This window comes from Macaca nemestrina, chromosome 15 (genome assembly GCF_043159975.1).
Source record: "Macaca nemestrina isolate mMacNem1 chromosome 15, mMacNem.hap1, whole genome shotgun sequence".
NCBI classification, from domain to species: domain Eukaryota; kingdom Metazoa; phylum Chordata; class Mammalia; order Primates; family Cercopithecidae; genus Macaca; species Macaca nemestrina.
The window spans coordinates 13779086-13796641 of NC_092139.1; the positions used below are offsets into that span (position 1 = coordinate 13779086).

The window sequence follows — 17556 nt, forward strand, 5'->3', positions numbered from 1 at the left end:
CTGCTGAGCTGTGGTTGACTTTCAACAGAGACTAAATTGGGAGGCTCAGCTGAAAGCAAATCTCAGATTGATAGTCTTCCAGGAAAGACTTGGAGTAGACCTATCAGCCTCCTCCACAAGCCCAAAGCAACACTGGTGTTTGCCCAGAATCTCGGGGCAGGGTCTGGAAGAGCAAGGAGAGTGTCTCTGCAGGAGGACTCGCCCATCTCTCTTACGCAGTTCTCACATACACACCTGCAGGGACCAGGGAAAGATCTAGAGGGGAAACAAAACCCTTGTGTCCACAGAATTGTTATCTGCACTGGGACTTCTGAATACCCTGGTGCTTGGAGGGCAGACACTGCTGGCTGCCTGCAAGAAAGCTGTTCGCCCTTCTTCCCCACCAACAGGCCCCTCGTCTGTCCCAGGTTTCAGTGTGCCCAGTCCCAAGGTTTATGCCAACCGAGGTAATCCCATTCCCCTTACCAGTGAGGCATTATGGGTGAGAAGTGACCCAGTGTTGGTCAATAAGACCTTAGAGGAAGCTGGCCTGAGATCACTAGGTGCTGGGGAAACTTTGTAAAGAGCAAACCTTTGCACCCCTTTCTGCCTTGGGTGCTGTTGAGAGAGGACAGGGGTTGAAGAAGTTGTGGGGATCCTGCCCGGTGCACCCAGCAGCCCCCTTCTGTGTTGTCGTAACTCCCAGCAGCCTCTTCTCTGATAGGAACCAAAGCATCCAGAGATGCCTGGGAAGTCACGCCTCCACCCCACCCGGGCAGCTCTTGGCAATGACTGATGGCCACAGCGGGGCAAGTCTTCAGACCTCGCCTCAAGGCGGAGCTTAGTCTGCAACTCTGTTCATACTCGGAGCTCCCTGGGGATCAGGCTGCAGCAAAGCTCCCGCTGAGACCACATCTTTGCTTCACTTCTTCCCCTGCCCCATCCTGCCTCCCTCCTCCTTTACAGGATTCTCCTAAGAGCACTCCATCAATTCATAGCATGTACTTGAATCCTCACCTAACATGCACATGAAACCTCACCCCACCCACATCCCCAGCCAGGGGATTTGCAGGGAGTCTGACCCTAGATGACAGGAGCTGTATCTGGATGGTCACACTTCTGCCTGGAGACAGCAAGTGGGAGGAAGGAAACCTAACCTGCTAAGGATGGTGGATCTGAGGATGCAAAGAGCCTACTGGGTCCATGAAGATAACGTTGAGCTGCTGAACTCACCCAGATCCTGCCCACCTCCAGACAGTGCTTGTCTCTAGGATTTTAGCTACTGCTCATTAGGGAGACCAACTATCTTAGTTTGCCCGGGACTAAGAGAGTTTCCCAGGATGCTTCGTCTTACATTTACTATTTCACGCTAAAATTAGAAAAGGCATAGGAAAACCAGGTTGGTCACCCTACTGATAGTCAGGCATTCTCTGCTTGCAGCCAGAGGCATAGCCAGATGATGTGATTATGACCCCCATTTTATAGCTGGAGAAAGGCAGACACAAGAGGCCAAGTGAACTGAGCCCCCAGGATTACGGTGGCTCATACCTATAATCCCAGCACTTTGGGAGGTGGAGGCAGGCAGATCACTTGAGGCCAGGAGTTTGAGAACAACAGCCTGGGCAACATGGCAAAACCCTGTCTCTACAAAAAATATAAAAAGAAGCCAGGTGTGGTGGTGTGCACCTGTAGTCCCAGCCTTGGGGAGGCTGAGGTGGGAGGATCACCTGAGCCCAGGGAGGTCAAGGCTGCAGTGAGCCTTATTGCACCAGTGCACCACTGCACTCTAGCCTGGGCGACAGTGACACCCTGTCTCAAAAAAAAAAAAAAAAAAAAAAAAAGCAAAGTGTTGTTAGGCAACTACATAGCCAGTTAGAGGCTGGAATTCAAAATCCAATATTTTGACCAATCCAGGGCTCTTTGTACAACACTCATTTCATGAAGGAGGAGCTATTAGGCCCAGGCACAACACTGACTACCAACTTTAGCGGGTGCTCTAGTTGCTGTCCCCAGCATCCATTCCCTGAGTATCTGGTGATGGCCACTGTGACGGAAACTCTAGTGGCCCATCCAACCATCCACTTTCCCCTTCCTCCCTAGTAACACAGCCCCAGTTTTATCCAGGCACACTGCCACTGGGAATGAAGACTGTACTTTCCAGTCTCCTTTACAACAAGGTGTGGACAGATTAATAAGTCCTGGCCAGAAATTTGTAAGCGAAGTCTCATAGGGAACTTTGAGAAGCCTCCTTAAAAGAGAAGAGATGGCCCTTTTTTTTCTTCCTGTACCTGGAAAACAGATGTGATTGCTAGATCTCCAACAGCCCTCTTGGACCACTAGGTGACCACAAGGATAAGAGACAAGCAGTAAGGGTGGGAGAACAGAAAGATGGGAGCCTGGGTCCTTGAGGACACTTTAGAGCTACCACAGTCTTGGACTCCTTCCTCAAAATGGGTGTAGGGATTTTTATAGGCCCGAACAGCAAAGACCATCTCTCTTCCTCTGGGAGAATCAACCTGAGTAGTTTAGAGATGGGACCCTGAGAATGCAGCTAACACAAAAGAAACAGAATCAAGGAATAGAGAGAAAAAAAAACTAGGTTCTAATGACAACGATAGATCCCTAGATCCAGCACTTCCCAAAGCCATCCCTTTTCTTGTACTGTTTAGTCATGATATCTGATAAATTCACTTTTTACTTAAATTAGTGGGGTTGGGTTTCTGTAATTTTTACTGGCTGATACATACCCGAATCTGAATTAGAAGTCCAGGAAGGATCCCGCGGACTTCAGCATTTTTCATTTTGGCCTATCAAGACACCCTTTACAACAAGAGTGGCTTAAACCTGACTCAGCAGTCTCATCGGCCGAGCACATGGGTCTTTAGGAAGAGACAATCCACAAAATTTTCTTAATTTTGTGGTTTGCTTTCAACAGAGAATAAATTGAGAGATCCAGCAGTTATATCCGTGTTCCAGGAACAGGAAGAACAGAGAAGGGCCCCGTCTCCCACTTGAAGGAGCCACACTGAACAGGGATGTACTATTGTGTGAGTGGGACAAGCTAGAGCAGCAGAAAGTATGACACGTGCTGGGACAAACAGAAGGAACGTGGTCTTTGGAGCCAGAGAATTTCAAATTTGATTCCATGACAAGTCATTGCCTTGCTGTGTGACCCTGGGCAAGTTACTGAACCTCTCTGAACTCCTAGTTCATCCTCATTAAAAAGGGAACAATAACATCATCCCTATTGGAGTGATGTGAAGATTAAATGAAACAAAGCAGCACAGAAAGCACCAAGTATCTGGGCCATAGTAAGTGCTCAATAAATAGTAGCTATTGTTAATAACGTCACAAGAACTCAACAGCAACAATGAAAAGGGTCTGTTCAATTAATAGTATACATAAGATAACGGAATATGCTTTAGCCTTGTTTTGTATAACATTTCAAGGGACTTTCACACATTCCTCATTTGCCTGCAAGGCGCGGCTAATTACAAATGCATTCTCACACTTCGCTACAACAGACTTGGCAGCACCACAATCCGGAGATCTTTTCATTAGCAGTTAGGTAAGGAATGTGGGGGAACTGCACTGCTGTACAATTACTCGGCGTACAGATAGTGTCCCTGCCTTCTCCCACCGTGGCTGCCAGAATCCCTGAGTCAGGTGGACAAGTGGCTTCCACTCTGCCGCCAGCCAGCACCGAGTGGTATGATGCATTGGAACCCATGCCTGGATCCTGCTCCTACCACACACTAGCTGGGTGGCCTTGAGCTAGTTACTTAACTTCTCTGAGCATTGTTTGTCTCATCTGGAAAACGGAGATGCTCACTTTCCTCTGAGGGATGAGTGAGGATGGAGAGGGGAATAAATGAGATACGTAGCAAGGTGCCTGGCAAAGAGGATAAATACAGCAATGTTTTTTGTTGTTTTCTTTTTTCTTTCCTAAAGCCATTATATTTGGTAGAACTATGTTTCCAAATAGCAGAAAATCCAACTCAAATTGGCTTCTGCACCAAAAAAAAAAACACTGGTGAAGGGGGTGGTTGGAGAGAGGTTATCTACAGGTTCACATAACTGAAAAGCCCAGAGGTCCTGCCAGCTTCAGGGGCAGCTACACTGTATCATGAGAAGTCAGTTTCTCTCCATCTCACAACTTCTGCCATGTTGGCTCCACCCTTGTGTTCCCTGTGGCGATTCTTGGTAGTTCAAGATTCTCCCCTCATGCTGACAACAGGGCTGCAGCGATCCAGCAGCTCATCTTCTCAAGTTCAAGTTCAATGGGAAAGCACAAGGTATCATTTGGGCAGCTCCTACCAAAGTCCTGGGACTCACTGTGATTGGAGCAGCTTAGACCGTGTGCCCATCCCTGAGCCAATCAGTGAGGCTATGAGAAGGCAGTGCTCTGATTGGCCAGGCCTTGGCCTATTGTCTGAAAGTGGATGGGGGATGAAAACAGTAGAGACCTAGGGGTGTTCCTCTAGCGCCCTCTATTGAGAAAGCTTAACACTGCACTCACTGTAAACGAATGCTTAAAAGGAACTCTGTCCATTACGCAAAGCAGATATTGAAGGGTGACTTTGGAGCTGAGAGGCAATAAATTGATAGCTGACACACACCTTCAAGCCTGGCACTGTTGAGACATCAGCAAGCTGCAGTCAGAGAGAAACTCATAGCTGCAGCCCAGAGCAGGGAGAGAACAGGGAATAAATTCCCCAACACCCACCTGCTGCTGGTACCTCCCGTTGCAAACTGAACCAAAAGCCCGAAGGCAGGGCACTTGAGTGATGCAGTCCCTAAAGTCGGTCTCTCAGGGTAGAGAATGGGTCTGGGGAACGAACAGGTAATATCCAGCTCTGTAGGTACAATCATTATTCCTATTTCACAGAGGAGGCCCAGATAGGATGAGAAACTGGCCAAAGCCATACCTGACCCAGTTCCACCATGGCTGAGCTGCCCAGTCCTGGAGCCATACTTCGTAAGCAGCAGGAGGGAGCAAGCCTGGAGGCCGTGCTCCTGCTCTCCAAAAGAACATTCCTAGAAGCTCAAATGCCATTATTGTCCCTTCCAGCAATTTCAACAAACCTGCCTCTACTTGTTCAGGAGAGAATGGGGTGGGGAGAAGGGAAGTGAGTTTTTATTTCAATTTCTCTCCAGCTGGTTGCACAGCAAGAGTTCCCTTCTTTCCTGGGACTGTCTTTCATTTGCACATTGACCCAGGTTGCTGCGAGGTGAAAAGACAGTGAGAGAAAAGGAGAAGCAAAAAAAATGCAAAATGCAACCACGTGGTACCCAAGCAGGATGGACCAAGCAGTTGAAAATCAAACTAAATAGCACCTGTGATGGGTGCTGTCTGTGTGTGGTGTGTGTGGATTGTATTTTTATTTACTTATTTATTTATTTAATAACTAGTGTGAGAGAATGTGTGTGGATTTTAAACAAAAATACATTCAGCCGCTGATTTTCACTGCAAGCCTGAGTCCTGGACAGTTCAGTGGAGGAAAAGCTGGCTTGTGTTTGCCTTAGGAAATACAGATGAGCTTTTGGGGTGGTCACAACTTCTCTCTCCTAGTTATGGCCAGAAGTAGCTGGTTTGCAATGAGTCTGAGGGTGCTGTCCACTCTTGCTACTCAAATTGTGACCTGTGGACCAACAACACCTATGCTACCTGGAAGCTTTTTAAAAATGCAGATTCGGCTGAGCACGATGGCTCACGCCTGCTATCTCAGCACTTTGGGAGACCAAGGTAGGAGGATGACTTGAGGCCAGGAGTTCGAGACCAGCCTGGGCAACATAGTGAAACCCCGTCTCTAAAATAATAATAATGAATTAATTAATTTAGTTTAAAAATAGAAATGCAGCCAGGCGCGGTGGCTCACACCTGTAATCCCAGCACTTTGGGAGGCCGAGGTAGGCAGATCACAAGGTCAGGAGCTCGAGACCATCCTGGCTAACATGGTGAAACCCCGTCTCTACTAAAAATACAAAAAAAAAATTAGCTGGGCATGGTGGCAGGTACCTGTAGTCCCAGCTACTCGGGAGGCTGAGGTAGGAGAATGGCATGAACCCGGGATATGGAGCTTGCAGTGAGCCAAAATCGCGCCACTGAACTCAAGCCTGGGCTACAGAGTGAGACTCTGTCTCAAAAAAAAACAGAAAGAAAAAGAAAACAGAAATGCAGATTCTCTTAGTCCCCGTCCCAGACCTGAGGGATGAGAGTCTGCATTTCCATAAGAATCCAGGTGATTGGTGCACACAGCAACATTTGAAAAGCTGGTATAAATCCACACTGGTGGGACCAGGAGTTGGCTGAGAGCAAGGTAAGGGAAGCTGAGTTTTTACTAGGGTGACCAACCATTCTGGTTTTCCCAGGAGATTCTTAGTTTTAGCACTGAACATCCTGTGCAAACCAGGATGGTTGGTCATCCCTGCTACTGCCCCAGCCACCTCTGCCAGCTCCTGGGGCCCTGGTGCCTAAAAATCCCAATGAGAAGACCCTGGCTCCCCGACTGACTAAGGCCTAAGAGTCGGCTGGGTGTGGTGGCTCACACCTGTAATCCCAGCACTTTGGGAGGCTGAGGTGGGAGGATTGCTTTGTTAGGGAAGTAAGAGCGTAGCAGGGCCAGAGTAACGCCATTTCAAGTTCCACTCCATTTGAGACTAGCAAAGCACATTCCTTGCTGGTCACCACCCATAGCCATGGGATGTTTATAGTAGAGGGAACAGCTAAAGATGCCTGCAAGGAGATCGAGACCATCCTGGCTAACATGGTGAAACCCCATCTCTACTAAAAATACAAAAAATTAGCCGGGCGTGGTAGCGGGCACCTGTAGTCCCAGCTATTCGGGAGACTGAGGCAGGAGAATGGCGTGAACCCAGGAGGCGGAGCTTGCAGTGAGCCGAGATTGCACCACCGCACTCCAGCCTGGGTGACAGAGCGAGACTCCATCGCAAAAAAAAAAAAAAAAATTAGCCAGGCATGGTGGCGGGTGCCTGTAGTCCCAGCTACTCAGGAGGCTGAGGCAGGAGAATGCTGTGAACCCGGGAGGCGGAGCTTGCAGTGAGCCGAGATCATGCCACCGTACTCCAGCCTGGGTGGCAGAGCGAGACTCCGTCTCTAAAAAAAAAGGGGGGGGAAAAAGCGTAAAACAAAGATGATGCATTCCTCTGCTTGCTTTCTGAGGCCACCCTGCTCTGTAACAGAGCAGCTTTCAGTAAACTCTCCCCTCACCGCACTCTCCCACTCACCTTGAATTCCTTCCTGTGCAACATCCAAGAACCCTTTGCTGGGGTCTGGATCAAGACTTCTTTTTCCAGTAACAGCTTGAGCTCAGGAGTTCGAGACCATTCCGGGCAACATAATGAAAATTCCTCTCTACAAATAATAAAAACAATTAGTCGGGCGTGGTGACATCTGTGGTCTCAGCTACTCGAGAGGCTGAAGTGGGAGGATGACTTGAGCCCAAGAGGTTGCAGTGAGCCATGATCACACCACCGCACTTCAGCCTGACCCTGTCTCAAAAAATAAAAATAAAAAACAAAGTCTAAGAGGCATAGGGAGGCCTTGAGTTCTCTGTGGCTTGGTCCCAGCTCCCCTCCCCAGTCCCCTCCTTCTCCGCCTCTCCCTTCTCTCTTGGAAGCTCCAGGCACACAGCAGGTTTGCAATCAGCACATGAGCATGCCGAGGCAGGGAGGCCCGATCCAGGGAAGCTGCAGCTGATGGCATCGTGGTTCGTGTCTAAACCTTCCAGGGTCTCTTGCTGCCAGACTTGTGCACATCCTGAGGTCCCGCTGTCTGGGATGCTCTTCCCTGCCTCCTCCTCACTCCCTACTGTGCTGGCAACCCCACTCGCACTACCGCCACTCTCCCGAGGCCCACCTTGTGCCCTGCTCAGTACACACTTGCAAAGACGCACAGTCAATCTAGTGAGTGAATAGCATGCAATCAGAGGACTCATCAAACTCAGCTGCCCTAAGACCTTCTTAAGATCCCCAGTGGTTCTCAATCTGCTCGGCTAGAATTTTCTGAGGGCTTTAAAAATGTATGAATGCCTGTGCCCTGATACCAGAGATTCTGATCAAGAACCACTGAGCAGAACCCTTTGAATCTGCCAGACGTTTCTCATCCAACCCACATTGACCCCAAAGGTCTCAGGGAACTGGGGCAGTGCGGGGGCAGGGGGATGGTTCAGAAACTCAAATGTAAAGCCACTGGGCCCAGACTGGCAATCCACATGTGTGAATCGAAGGCTATCAGGAAATAGAGGCTGCCAGGGCTGGAGCCCAGAGGCTGTCAACATGGCAGCCCAAGCAATGTCTGTTCAAAGGACAGCAATGCAGGTGGCTAAGAAAGAGCTGTAGCACCTTTCGGAGCCTCAGTTTCCTCCTCTGTAAAATGGGCATGCAAATGATAATGCCCACCTCGGCCCGGCACGGTGGCTCACGCCTATAATCCCAGCACTTCGGGAGGCCAAGGCGGGTGGGTCACCTAAGGCCAGGAGTTTGAGACCAGCTTGGCCAACATGCCAAAACATTGTCTCTACTTAAAAAAAAAAAAAAAAAAAAAATTAGCTGGGTGTGGTGGTGCACACCCATAGTCCCAGCTACTCAGGAGGCTGAGACAGGAGAATCGCTTGAACCCAGGAAGCGGAGGTTGCAGTGAGCCGAGATTGTGCCACTGTATTCCAGCTTGGGTGACAGAGCGAGACTCAGTCTCAAAAAAAAAAAAAAAGATAATACCCACCTCATAGTTGTTATAAAGTAAGTCATTGCATGTAAAGCACTTAGAGTATCACTTGGCACATAGCATTCAATTAATATTGCTATAAATACTATTATCTAACAACCACGGTGGTTTATTTGGACCACGCATTGTATTCTAAGTTGCCAACATTTTAAAACTTGAAGCTTTTATAAGAAAATCTAGATTTCTGGTTTCTCTGTAAAACTTGAACCTCTGGGCTGGATGCTGTGGCTCATGCCTATAATCCTAGCACTTTGGGAGGCCAAGGCAGGCAGATCACTTGAGCTCAGGGGTTCAAGACTAGCCTGGGCAACACAGCAAAACCCCATCTCTACCAAAAAAAAAAAAAAATAGCTGGTATGGTGGCACATACCTGTAGTCCCAGCTACTCGGGAGGCTGAGGTAGGAGGATTGCTTGAGCCCAGGAAGTCAAGGCTACAGTGAGCTGAGATCATACCACTGAACTCTAGCTTGGGTGACAGAACAAGATTTTGTCTCAAAAAAAAAAAAACGCAGGGCCAGTGGCTCATGCCTGTAATCCCAGCACTTTGGGAGGCCGAGGCGGGTGGATCACCTGAGGTCGGGAGTTTGAAACCAGCCTGACCAACATGGAGAAACCCTGTCTCTGCTAAAAATACAAAATTAGCCAGACGTGGTAGCGCATGCCTGTAATCCCAACTACGCAGGAGGCTGAGGCAGGAGAATTGCTTGAACCTGGGAATCGGAGGTTGCAGTGAGCCGAGATCACGCCACTGCACTCCAGCCTGGACAACAAGAGAGAAACTCCGTCTCAAAACAAAAGTGAATCCCATGCAGCACCAGACCTGTATTCCCGCTGGCTCAGCTGATGGGCACGGGCTGTCCCTTGACTCACTGTCCCTCCAGCTGTGGGCAGTCCCTGTCACTGCCTGCTCTCCAGCCAGTGTGTCTTGTGGCTGCTTAGGGCTGTGATCCTTCTTACAGTAGAAAAATATTCCTCTATTCTTATGTCTTGAACCCCTGAGCTCCTCTAACCCAAAGTGAGAAAATGAAACTCATTTGGAGAGAGCATGTGTTTCTTTACCCCACACCTTCTTAATTCATTTACATTCCCTTTGTGACCCCTGGTTTATAACAGGAAGGAGGAAAGAATTTGCTGGTAAATGCGGGGAAAAAAAAAAAAAAAAAAGGCCTTAGAGTTCCTTGGGCCACAACACATGCTATATACATGTTCATTCACTTCCCTGCTTTAGAGGTCATGTGTACCCAGACTGGTTAATGTGCCAGAAACAGGCATTCCTATACTCCTAACTAGACTCAGGAAGCAGCTGGCTCCACCTAGACTGCAATGGCCTGGATAGCTTGGCAGAGGTAGTGTCTGTTCCTTGTCCTTCACCTCCACCTACTGGTCCTTTCAAGAACTACAACCTTGGGTCAAAACCAAGCTCTTCCGTCTGATGCTGCCTGTAAATATCCAGGTTTGTACATTTCTAAAAAGGAAATAGGCGTCTTAAAATGCCTATGCATCTGGAAGAAGTTTTCTCCAAGGATCCCCATTCCCCCATGTTCTTTTGGACCGTTCCGTATCAGCAGGGGAAAATCATTCGGGCCGCCTCTAACAGCTGGTCTATGCCATCCTTAGGCACTTGGGATCTCTTCACAATAGTTTCATGCTTTCAACCTCAAATCAGAAGCCAATCCCAGCCAGACGCGGTAGCTCATGCCTGTAATCCCAGCACTTTGGGAGGCTGAAGTGGGCAGATCACATGAGGTCAGGAGTTCGAGACCAGCCTGACCAACATGGTGAAACAACATCTCTACTAAAAATACAAAAATTAGCCAGGTGTGATGGCACATGCCTATAATCCCAGCTACTTGGGAGGCTGAGGCAGGAGAATCGTTTGAACCCGGGAGGTGGAGGTTGCAGTGAGCCGAGATCACACCACTGCACTCCAGCCTGAGCGACAGAGCAAGACTCTGTCTCAAAAAAAAAGAAAAAAAAAAAGTCAATCCCAAAACCTGAGTTGTGGAAGCATGAGAAGAATACAGCCTTTTCTCAGGTCTTCACATGCCTGCCTGTTTCTCATTCTTCCTCAACTCAAATGTCACCTCCGTGGTAGGTTTTACCCTGGCCACCTTTTTAAAGAAGCCACTATCCGCTACCAACCCAGTCCCTCCTTACCACATCACCAGGACTGACTTCATTCGTAGCTAAAATTATTGTTTATGTATTTTTTACCTGTTCATCTCCTATTGACCCCAATAGAAAGTAAGCATCCTTCTATTTTTGGTCTCGTCAGATCCTCACTACCACGCTCCAGGACTAGTATCATCGTTCCAAATACCTGCTTTGCAATGTAAAGGAAATGATTTCTTATGGCAGAAAATTGAGAGTATGAAATACGAACCATGAAAATAGCGCGGTTTTTTAGGTCAAAATAACCTGCAATTCCACCACCAAAAGAATAACGTTTATTGATGGGGACGCTTTTAAACTTAAAAAACATCACTTGTAAAACAAGAATGCAGTAAAAACCTGCCAGTGAAAGACAATTTTTCACCTATCAGAATGGCAGAATACAAAAAGCTTTATAACAGGCCGGGCGCGGTGGCTCACGCCTGTAATCCCAGCACTTTGGAAGGCCGAGGCGGGCGGATCACAAGGTCAGGAGATCGAGACCACGGTGAAACCCCGTCTCTACTAAAAATACAAAAAATTAGCCGGGCGCGGTGGCGGGCGCCTGTAGTCCCAGCTACTCAGGAGGCTGAGGCAGGAGAATGGCGTAAACCCAGGAGGCGGAGCTTGCAGTGAGCCGAGATCGCGCCACTGCACTCCAGCCTGGGCGACAGAGCGAGACTCCGTCTCAAAAAAAACAAAAAAAAACAAAAAAAAAAAAACAAAAAAAAAGCTTTATACTTCGTTGTCACAAGGGAGTAGAGAAAGAGGTTCTCTCCTGCACAACTGACACAAACTTTTTGGAACAATTTGGCAAACTTGATCCAAACGTAACATGCATATGATCTTTACCCCAGTAATTACATTTCCAGAAAAATTATCCTATAGAAACAAGTGGATATATGTACAAAAATGTTTGTTGCAGCAGTTTACAGTAGAAAAAAGCCTAGAAACCGTTGGGATTCTTTATTTCAGGGCCACAGACTCTCAGAGGATTCATGGATAGAACTGTATTTCCGCACAGCGGTTGGTTTCCCTTGCATTGTTATATATTTTACTTTATGGATTTAAAAACATCTTCCTGCCAGTCACAGTGGCTCACAGCACTTTGGGAGGCTGAGGCGTGAGGATCACTTGAGCCCAGGAGTTTGAGACCAGCCTGGGCAACATAGCGAGATGCTCATCTCTAAAAAATTTAAAAATTAGCCTGCTGTGGTGGTGTGCACCTGTGGTCCCAGCTAACGGGAGGCTGACGTGGGAGGATCAATTGAGCCCAGGAGTTCAAGGCTATGGCGAGCTATGATCCGGTCATTTCACTCCAGCCTGAGCAACAGAGTGAAACTCCATCTTTAAAAGAAAAAAAAATTGTTTTAATACAATAAAATAATAAAAAATAAAAATATCTGTGTCTGGGCGTGGTGGCTCACACCTGTAATCCCAGCACTTTTGGAGGCTGAGGCAGGCAGATCACCTGAGGTCAGGGGTTCAAGACCAGCCTGGCCAATATGGTGGAACCCCATCTCTACTAAAAACACAAAAGTTAGGCAGGCATGGTGGCGGGTGCCTGTAGTCCCAGATACTCGAGAGGCTGAGGCAGGAGAATCGCTTGAACCCAGGAGGCAGAGATTGCAGTGAGCTGAGATTGTGCTCCTGCACTCCAGCCTGGGCGACTGACCAAGACTCCATCTCAAAAAACACAAAACAAAACAAAACAAAAAACCTTTTCTGAGCAAAGCTCCATAGGTTTCACCAGACTGCCAAAAGGAACTAGCCACAAAACCAGATGAAGAGCCCCTTTATGAAAAGGCACTGGTTAATCTGGTTACGGTGCATGCAGACGGTGGGAGGTTAACTGAGCTGTTAAAAATGAATTTGTTTTATCTACATGTTACTGATCTGGACAATCTCAAAAGTACATTGTTAGCAGTGGCTCATGGCTGTAATCCCAACACTTTGGGAGTCTGAGGCAGGCAGATCACTTGAGGCCAGGAGTTCGAGACCAGCCGGGCCAACATGATGAAACCTTGTCTCTACTAAAAATATTTTTAAAATAAGCTGAGAGTGGTGGCACATGCCTGTAATCCCAGCTACTTGGGAGACTGAGGCACGAGAATTGCTTGAACCTTGGAGGCGAAGGTTGCAGTCTAGCTTGGTTGACAGAGCGAGACCCTGTCTCAAAAAAAAAAAAAAAAGAGTACACTGTTAAGTGAAAAAAGCAAGGCGTAGAAGGGTGTGTGGAACAGTGTGCAATGTATGCTCATATTCGTATTGAAGAGAGGGATATTTGCATATTTCTGCTTGTGTAGGCACACACCATCTCAGAAAGGAGACGCAGGACTCTAGTAACCATGGCTGCTCTGGGGAAGCAAGCTGGGGGTCTAGGAGTTGGGGCAGGAGGGATACTTACTTTTTATTTGTTTCTCACCTTACCTTATGGTACTGAGATACTTACTTTTTACTTGTGTTTGGATTTTTTTAACATGTACAAGCATTTCTTTAAAGTTCAACTTGGCATGTCTCGAAAAACCAAAAAATAGAAAGAATAAAGTTCAACTTGGAAAGTTTAAATAAATCTGAAGTGTAATCCTTGAAGCCACAACATTTAGTAGACTCTCATTACATTTGTTGAAGAAAAAATAAATGCATGACAAATAAAGTGACTACATAATTGCTTTTTAAAAAAAAGTTATACTAGGTCAAGTTCAGAGTCCCCCCTGCTCAGAATTCCCTCCAAGGTAGACAGAGCACTGCCAGTCTCTGCACTGTCCTGTGGACATCCACTGTGGATTCCACGACACACGCCTTCTTCCTGTCGGCCTTGAACCTTTCTGTTGCACTATCTAAATAGCTGGACCTCTACTAAGAAAAAATGTAACCCTGTCTACTTTTTTTTAAAAAAAGTTAGCCTGATGTGGTGCACACCTATAATCCCAGCTACTCGAGCCTGGCTGGCGTGGGAAGATCACTTAAGCCCAGGAGTTTGAAGCTGCAGTGAGCTATAATCAGGTCACTGCACTCCAGCCTGGGCAACAGGCTGTCTCTAAAAAAAAAACGTGGCGGGGAGTATTTGCCAGGCACAATGGCTCACACCTGTAATCCCAGCACTTTGGGAGGCCAAGGCAGGCGGATCACTTGAGGTCAGGAGTTCAAGACCAGCCTGGCCAACATGGTGAAAACCTATCTCTACTAAAAATACAAAAATTAGCCAGGCATCGGCCGCCACACTGTCTGGGAAGTGAGGAGTGCTTCTGCCCGGCTGCCCCGCTGTCTGGGAAATAAGGAGCGCCTCTGCCCTGCCCCCACCTCCCACCCAACTATTTGGGAAGTAAGGAGTGCCTCTGCCCGGCTGTGCAACCCTCCAAGTGTGAACTGTGTGTGATCTTTGTGCCCTCCTCAAGTTTGCATTTTTTACATTAAAGTTTACTTTTTAATTTTAAAAAAAGTTAGCCGGGAGTGGTGGTGAGCGCCTGTAATCCCAGCTACTTGGGAGGCTGAGGCAAGAGAATCAGTTGAACTCGGGAGGCAGAGGTTGCAGTGAGCCGAGATTGCACCATTGCACTCCAGCCTGGGCAACAAGAGTGAAACTCCATTGAAAAAAAAAAAAAGTTTTTATCTATGGTTTAAAAAAATGACCAAAAAATTTACCATCTTAACCATTTTTAAGTGTTCAGTTCAGTAGTGTTCATATACTCACACTGCTCTGCCATCCATCTCCAGGACTCTTCTTCTTGCGTAACTGAAACTCCGTATCCATTAAACGCTAACTCCCTCCTCTTCCCCTAATCCCTGCAACCACCATTGCACTTTCTATCTCTGTGAATTTGACTGCTCTAGGTGGCTTATGTAAGTGGAATCATTCAGTGTTTGTCCTTCTGTGACTGGATTATTTCACTTAGCATAATGTCCTCGGGGTTCATCCATGTTGTAGCCTGTGTCAGAATTTCCTTTAAGGCTGAACAATATTCCAATATGCATATATTATACATTTTGTTTATCTATTCATCTGTCAATGGATACCCAGGTTGTTCCACTTTTTGGAAATTGCAAGTAATACTTCTATAAACATGAGTGTGCAAATACCTCTCCATAATCCTATTTTCAGTGATTTTGATATATACCCAGAAGTGGACTTGCTGGATCATATGGCAATTTTATTTTGAATTTGCTGGGGAACCGCCATGCTGTTTACCATAGCAGCTACACATTTTACATTCCCACCAGCAATGCAGCCACGCATTTTACATTCCCACCAGCAATGCAGCCGCGCATTTTACGTTCCCACCAGCAATGCAGCCGCGCATTTTACGTTCCCACCAGCAATGCAGCCGCGCATTTTACGTTCCCACCAGCAATGCAGCCGTGCATTTTACGTTCCCATCAGTAATTGCAGCCACGCATTTTACATTCCCACCAGCAGTGTACATGGGTTCCAGTTCCTCCACATCCTCACCTGTTATTTTCTGTTGCTTTGATAGTATCTATCCTCATGAGTGTATAATCCTGTCTACTTTTGATAGATGGGGGCATCTGAAATCTCCAAGCCTGAGGCAGCCAAATTTCGAGAAAGCATCAATAATTCAGGCTCCTCTATGAGAAAAAGAGAAGTGAATCCCTTGTGAGGATAACTCAAAAAATAATAATATCGAAGCTGGGAGATAACTTGCAGGTCTTCCAATTCAAGCCCTTCATTTTACAGATGGGAAAACTAAGGCCAGAGAGAAGGGGTGTTTAGCTCTGAGCACAATTTGAGCTAGAAACAAAGTGACAGCTTTCATTCCACCTCACCACACTGTGGCGCCGGTCCAAAATAAATTTGCCTCAGTATTTGACAAGAAGGTTGTTCTTTCTGTCTGAAGGCAGAGTGCCCATGCGACTAAAGACAGTATTTACAGTTGTCAGGGCAGCAGCAAAGATGCAGCTGACGCCTCCAGGGCTGGGTGGGGCTCCATGGTTACAGTCAGGGTGGGGCTCTTGCTCACCCTGGTCTCTGGCTGGGGCAACACTGGGGTGGGGATGGGTGGGGGTCTCTGCCTGAAAGTTGCTGGCACATTCAGAGCCCCGAGCAAGGACTGGTTCCAGATCCCACCTCCCTGGTGTCTGTGCACTCTGTATAGAGATCCACCTTCTTCCCCCAGACCCGATGCCCCTCTGCAGAGAGAGGGCTACCAGGTCTTACTTATCTAAGAATCCCCGGCCCCTTGCCCTAGTCCCAGCCCCAGCTCTAGGCTCTAGACATGACAGCACCTAAGAGCTGCCAGGCACCTGATAAGCCTCAGCATACAGCTGAGCTTAGAAAAGGCTGACTGCACACACCTGGGAACCACAAGCCCCTCTGCTCTTCAATCCCTAGAGAGGCAACAGAGCCGAACCCTGATTCCAGAGCCTGGGTTCCAATCCCACCTCTGACACCTGCCACAGCAGGGACCCAGGGCAAGCCCAGTAACCTCTGCCTTAGTTTCTTCATCTGTAAAGCAGGGATAATAATAGTACTCGCCTCATAAGCTGATCTTGTGAGTTAAATGAGTTAATATTTATGCAGCTGTTAGAACTGGCTCACAGTTCACAACAATTGCTACGGTTGTGGTAGTTGGGATGTATTTATTTTAACGTCCATTAAGGGAAAAACTAAACCAGCACAGAAAATCTAAGATTTCATAGACAGTATTGCTATAAAACAAAAGAGATTAAAGTTTTTTAACAACAACAAGAAAATGGATTTAAAGAACGTGTCTTTTTAAAGCATAAGTGTGTACAGAATGACAAATGTTTTAAAGTGATCTAGCGCCCCCTCCTGGTAACGGAACGCAGCTGTCCCGCCAATCCTCCCATTCTGAAGCTGCTGAGGTCAGCACTGTCACTCACTTCCCTCTGGGGACTGACTTAGGAGAAGAGTTGGTCCCATGGGAAGACAGGATGCTCCACATGGCCAGACCTGAGAAACGCATCCCTGCAGTGCTGAAGGAGCTCACCGGTGAGCCCACCCACCTCGCCGCTGCTGTTCAATAGTTAAGGAAGTGCTCAAAGCTGGAAGGCGACTCAAACTTGGTTGGCCCCCACTGTGCCCACCCTGTGATCCCTCTCCGATTTCCCAGCCCTGCACAGTCCTGCCACAGGCTGGTTTTCTCCTAGGAACGTCTGCAGGCTTCAGGAAGCCACAGGGGAAACCCCTCCGAGGAGGCCCTCCTGCTCCGGCAGGGGTGTCCTGCTGAGCCCTGCTGGCCCAGTCGCAACCGAAGGAAGGAGTCTCCTTGACTGGACCCCTGGGCTTTACACACCACGCCACCCAGTCCTCGGGAAGTCCGCAGAACACAGCCCACACTTCTCACAGTGGCCTGGCCCTGCGTCCTCTAACCCTGACTTTAGCCTGTCCCCTCTCTCTCCCTCCCTGACTCCAGCCACACTCGCCTTGCCTCTTCCTCAAACACACAGAGCTCTGTCCCACCTCAGAGCCTTTGCCTTCGCCGGTGCCTCCACCTGGGCTGTCTCCGCCCAGACCGCTCAGGACTTGCTCCCACCCGCAGGTCTGCACCTGCTCCCATCTCCCTCGAGGGTCCTGCTGGTGTCAGCCCCCACCTCCCCATGCCACTGTCCTGTCTCATTTCCTTCACGCCAGTCCCAACAGTGCAGTTGCTGTCTGTCTTTCCCCAAGTCTCGTCTATTGCTCCCACCAGCTGTGAGC

At 48.0% G+C, this 17556-nt stretch overlaps 1 protein-coding gene across 3 annotated transcripts in view; it reads right to left on the bottom strand.

The window, feature by feature from the left end:
• LOC105470673 (molybdenum cofactor synthesis 3) overlaps window positions 1-17556 on the bottom strand; it is a 46602-nt gene that overhangs the window by 6190 nt on the left and 22856 nt on the right. Inside the window, exons 2-4 of one of the 3 annotated variants that reach the window (XR_011613253.1) lie at window positions 15328-15464; window positions 7228-7354; window positions 4594-4612 (exon numbers count right to left, since the gene is read on the bottom strand). The gene's annotated coding sequence lies outside the window, so the exon portion shown is untranslated. Of the gene's footprint in view, window positions 1-4593; window positions 4613-7227; window positions 7355-15327; window positions 15465-17556 lie in introns of those variants that run through there. The other 2 variants (XR_980689.3, XR_011613252.1) reach the window with 2 other exon arrangements.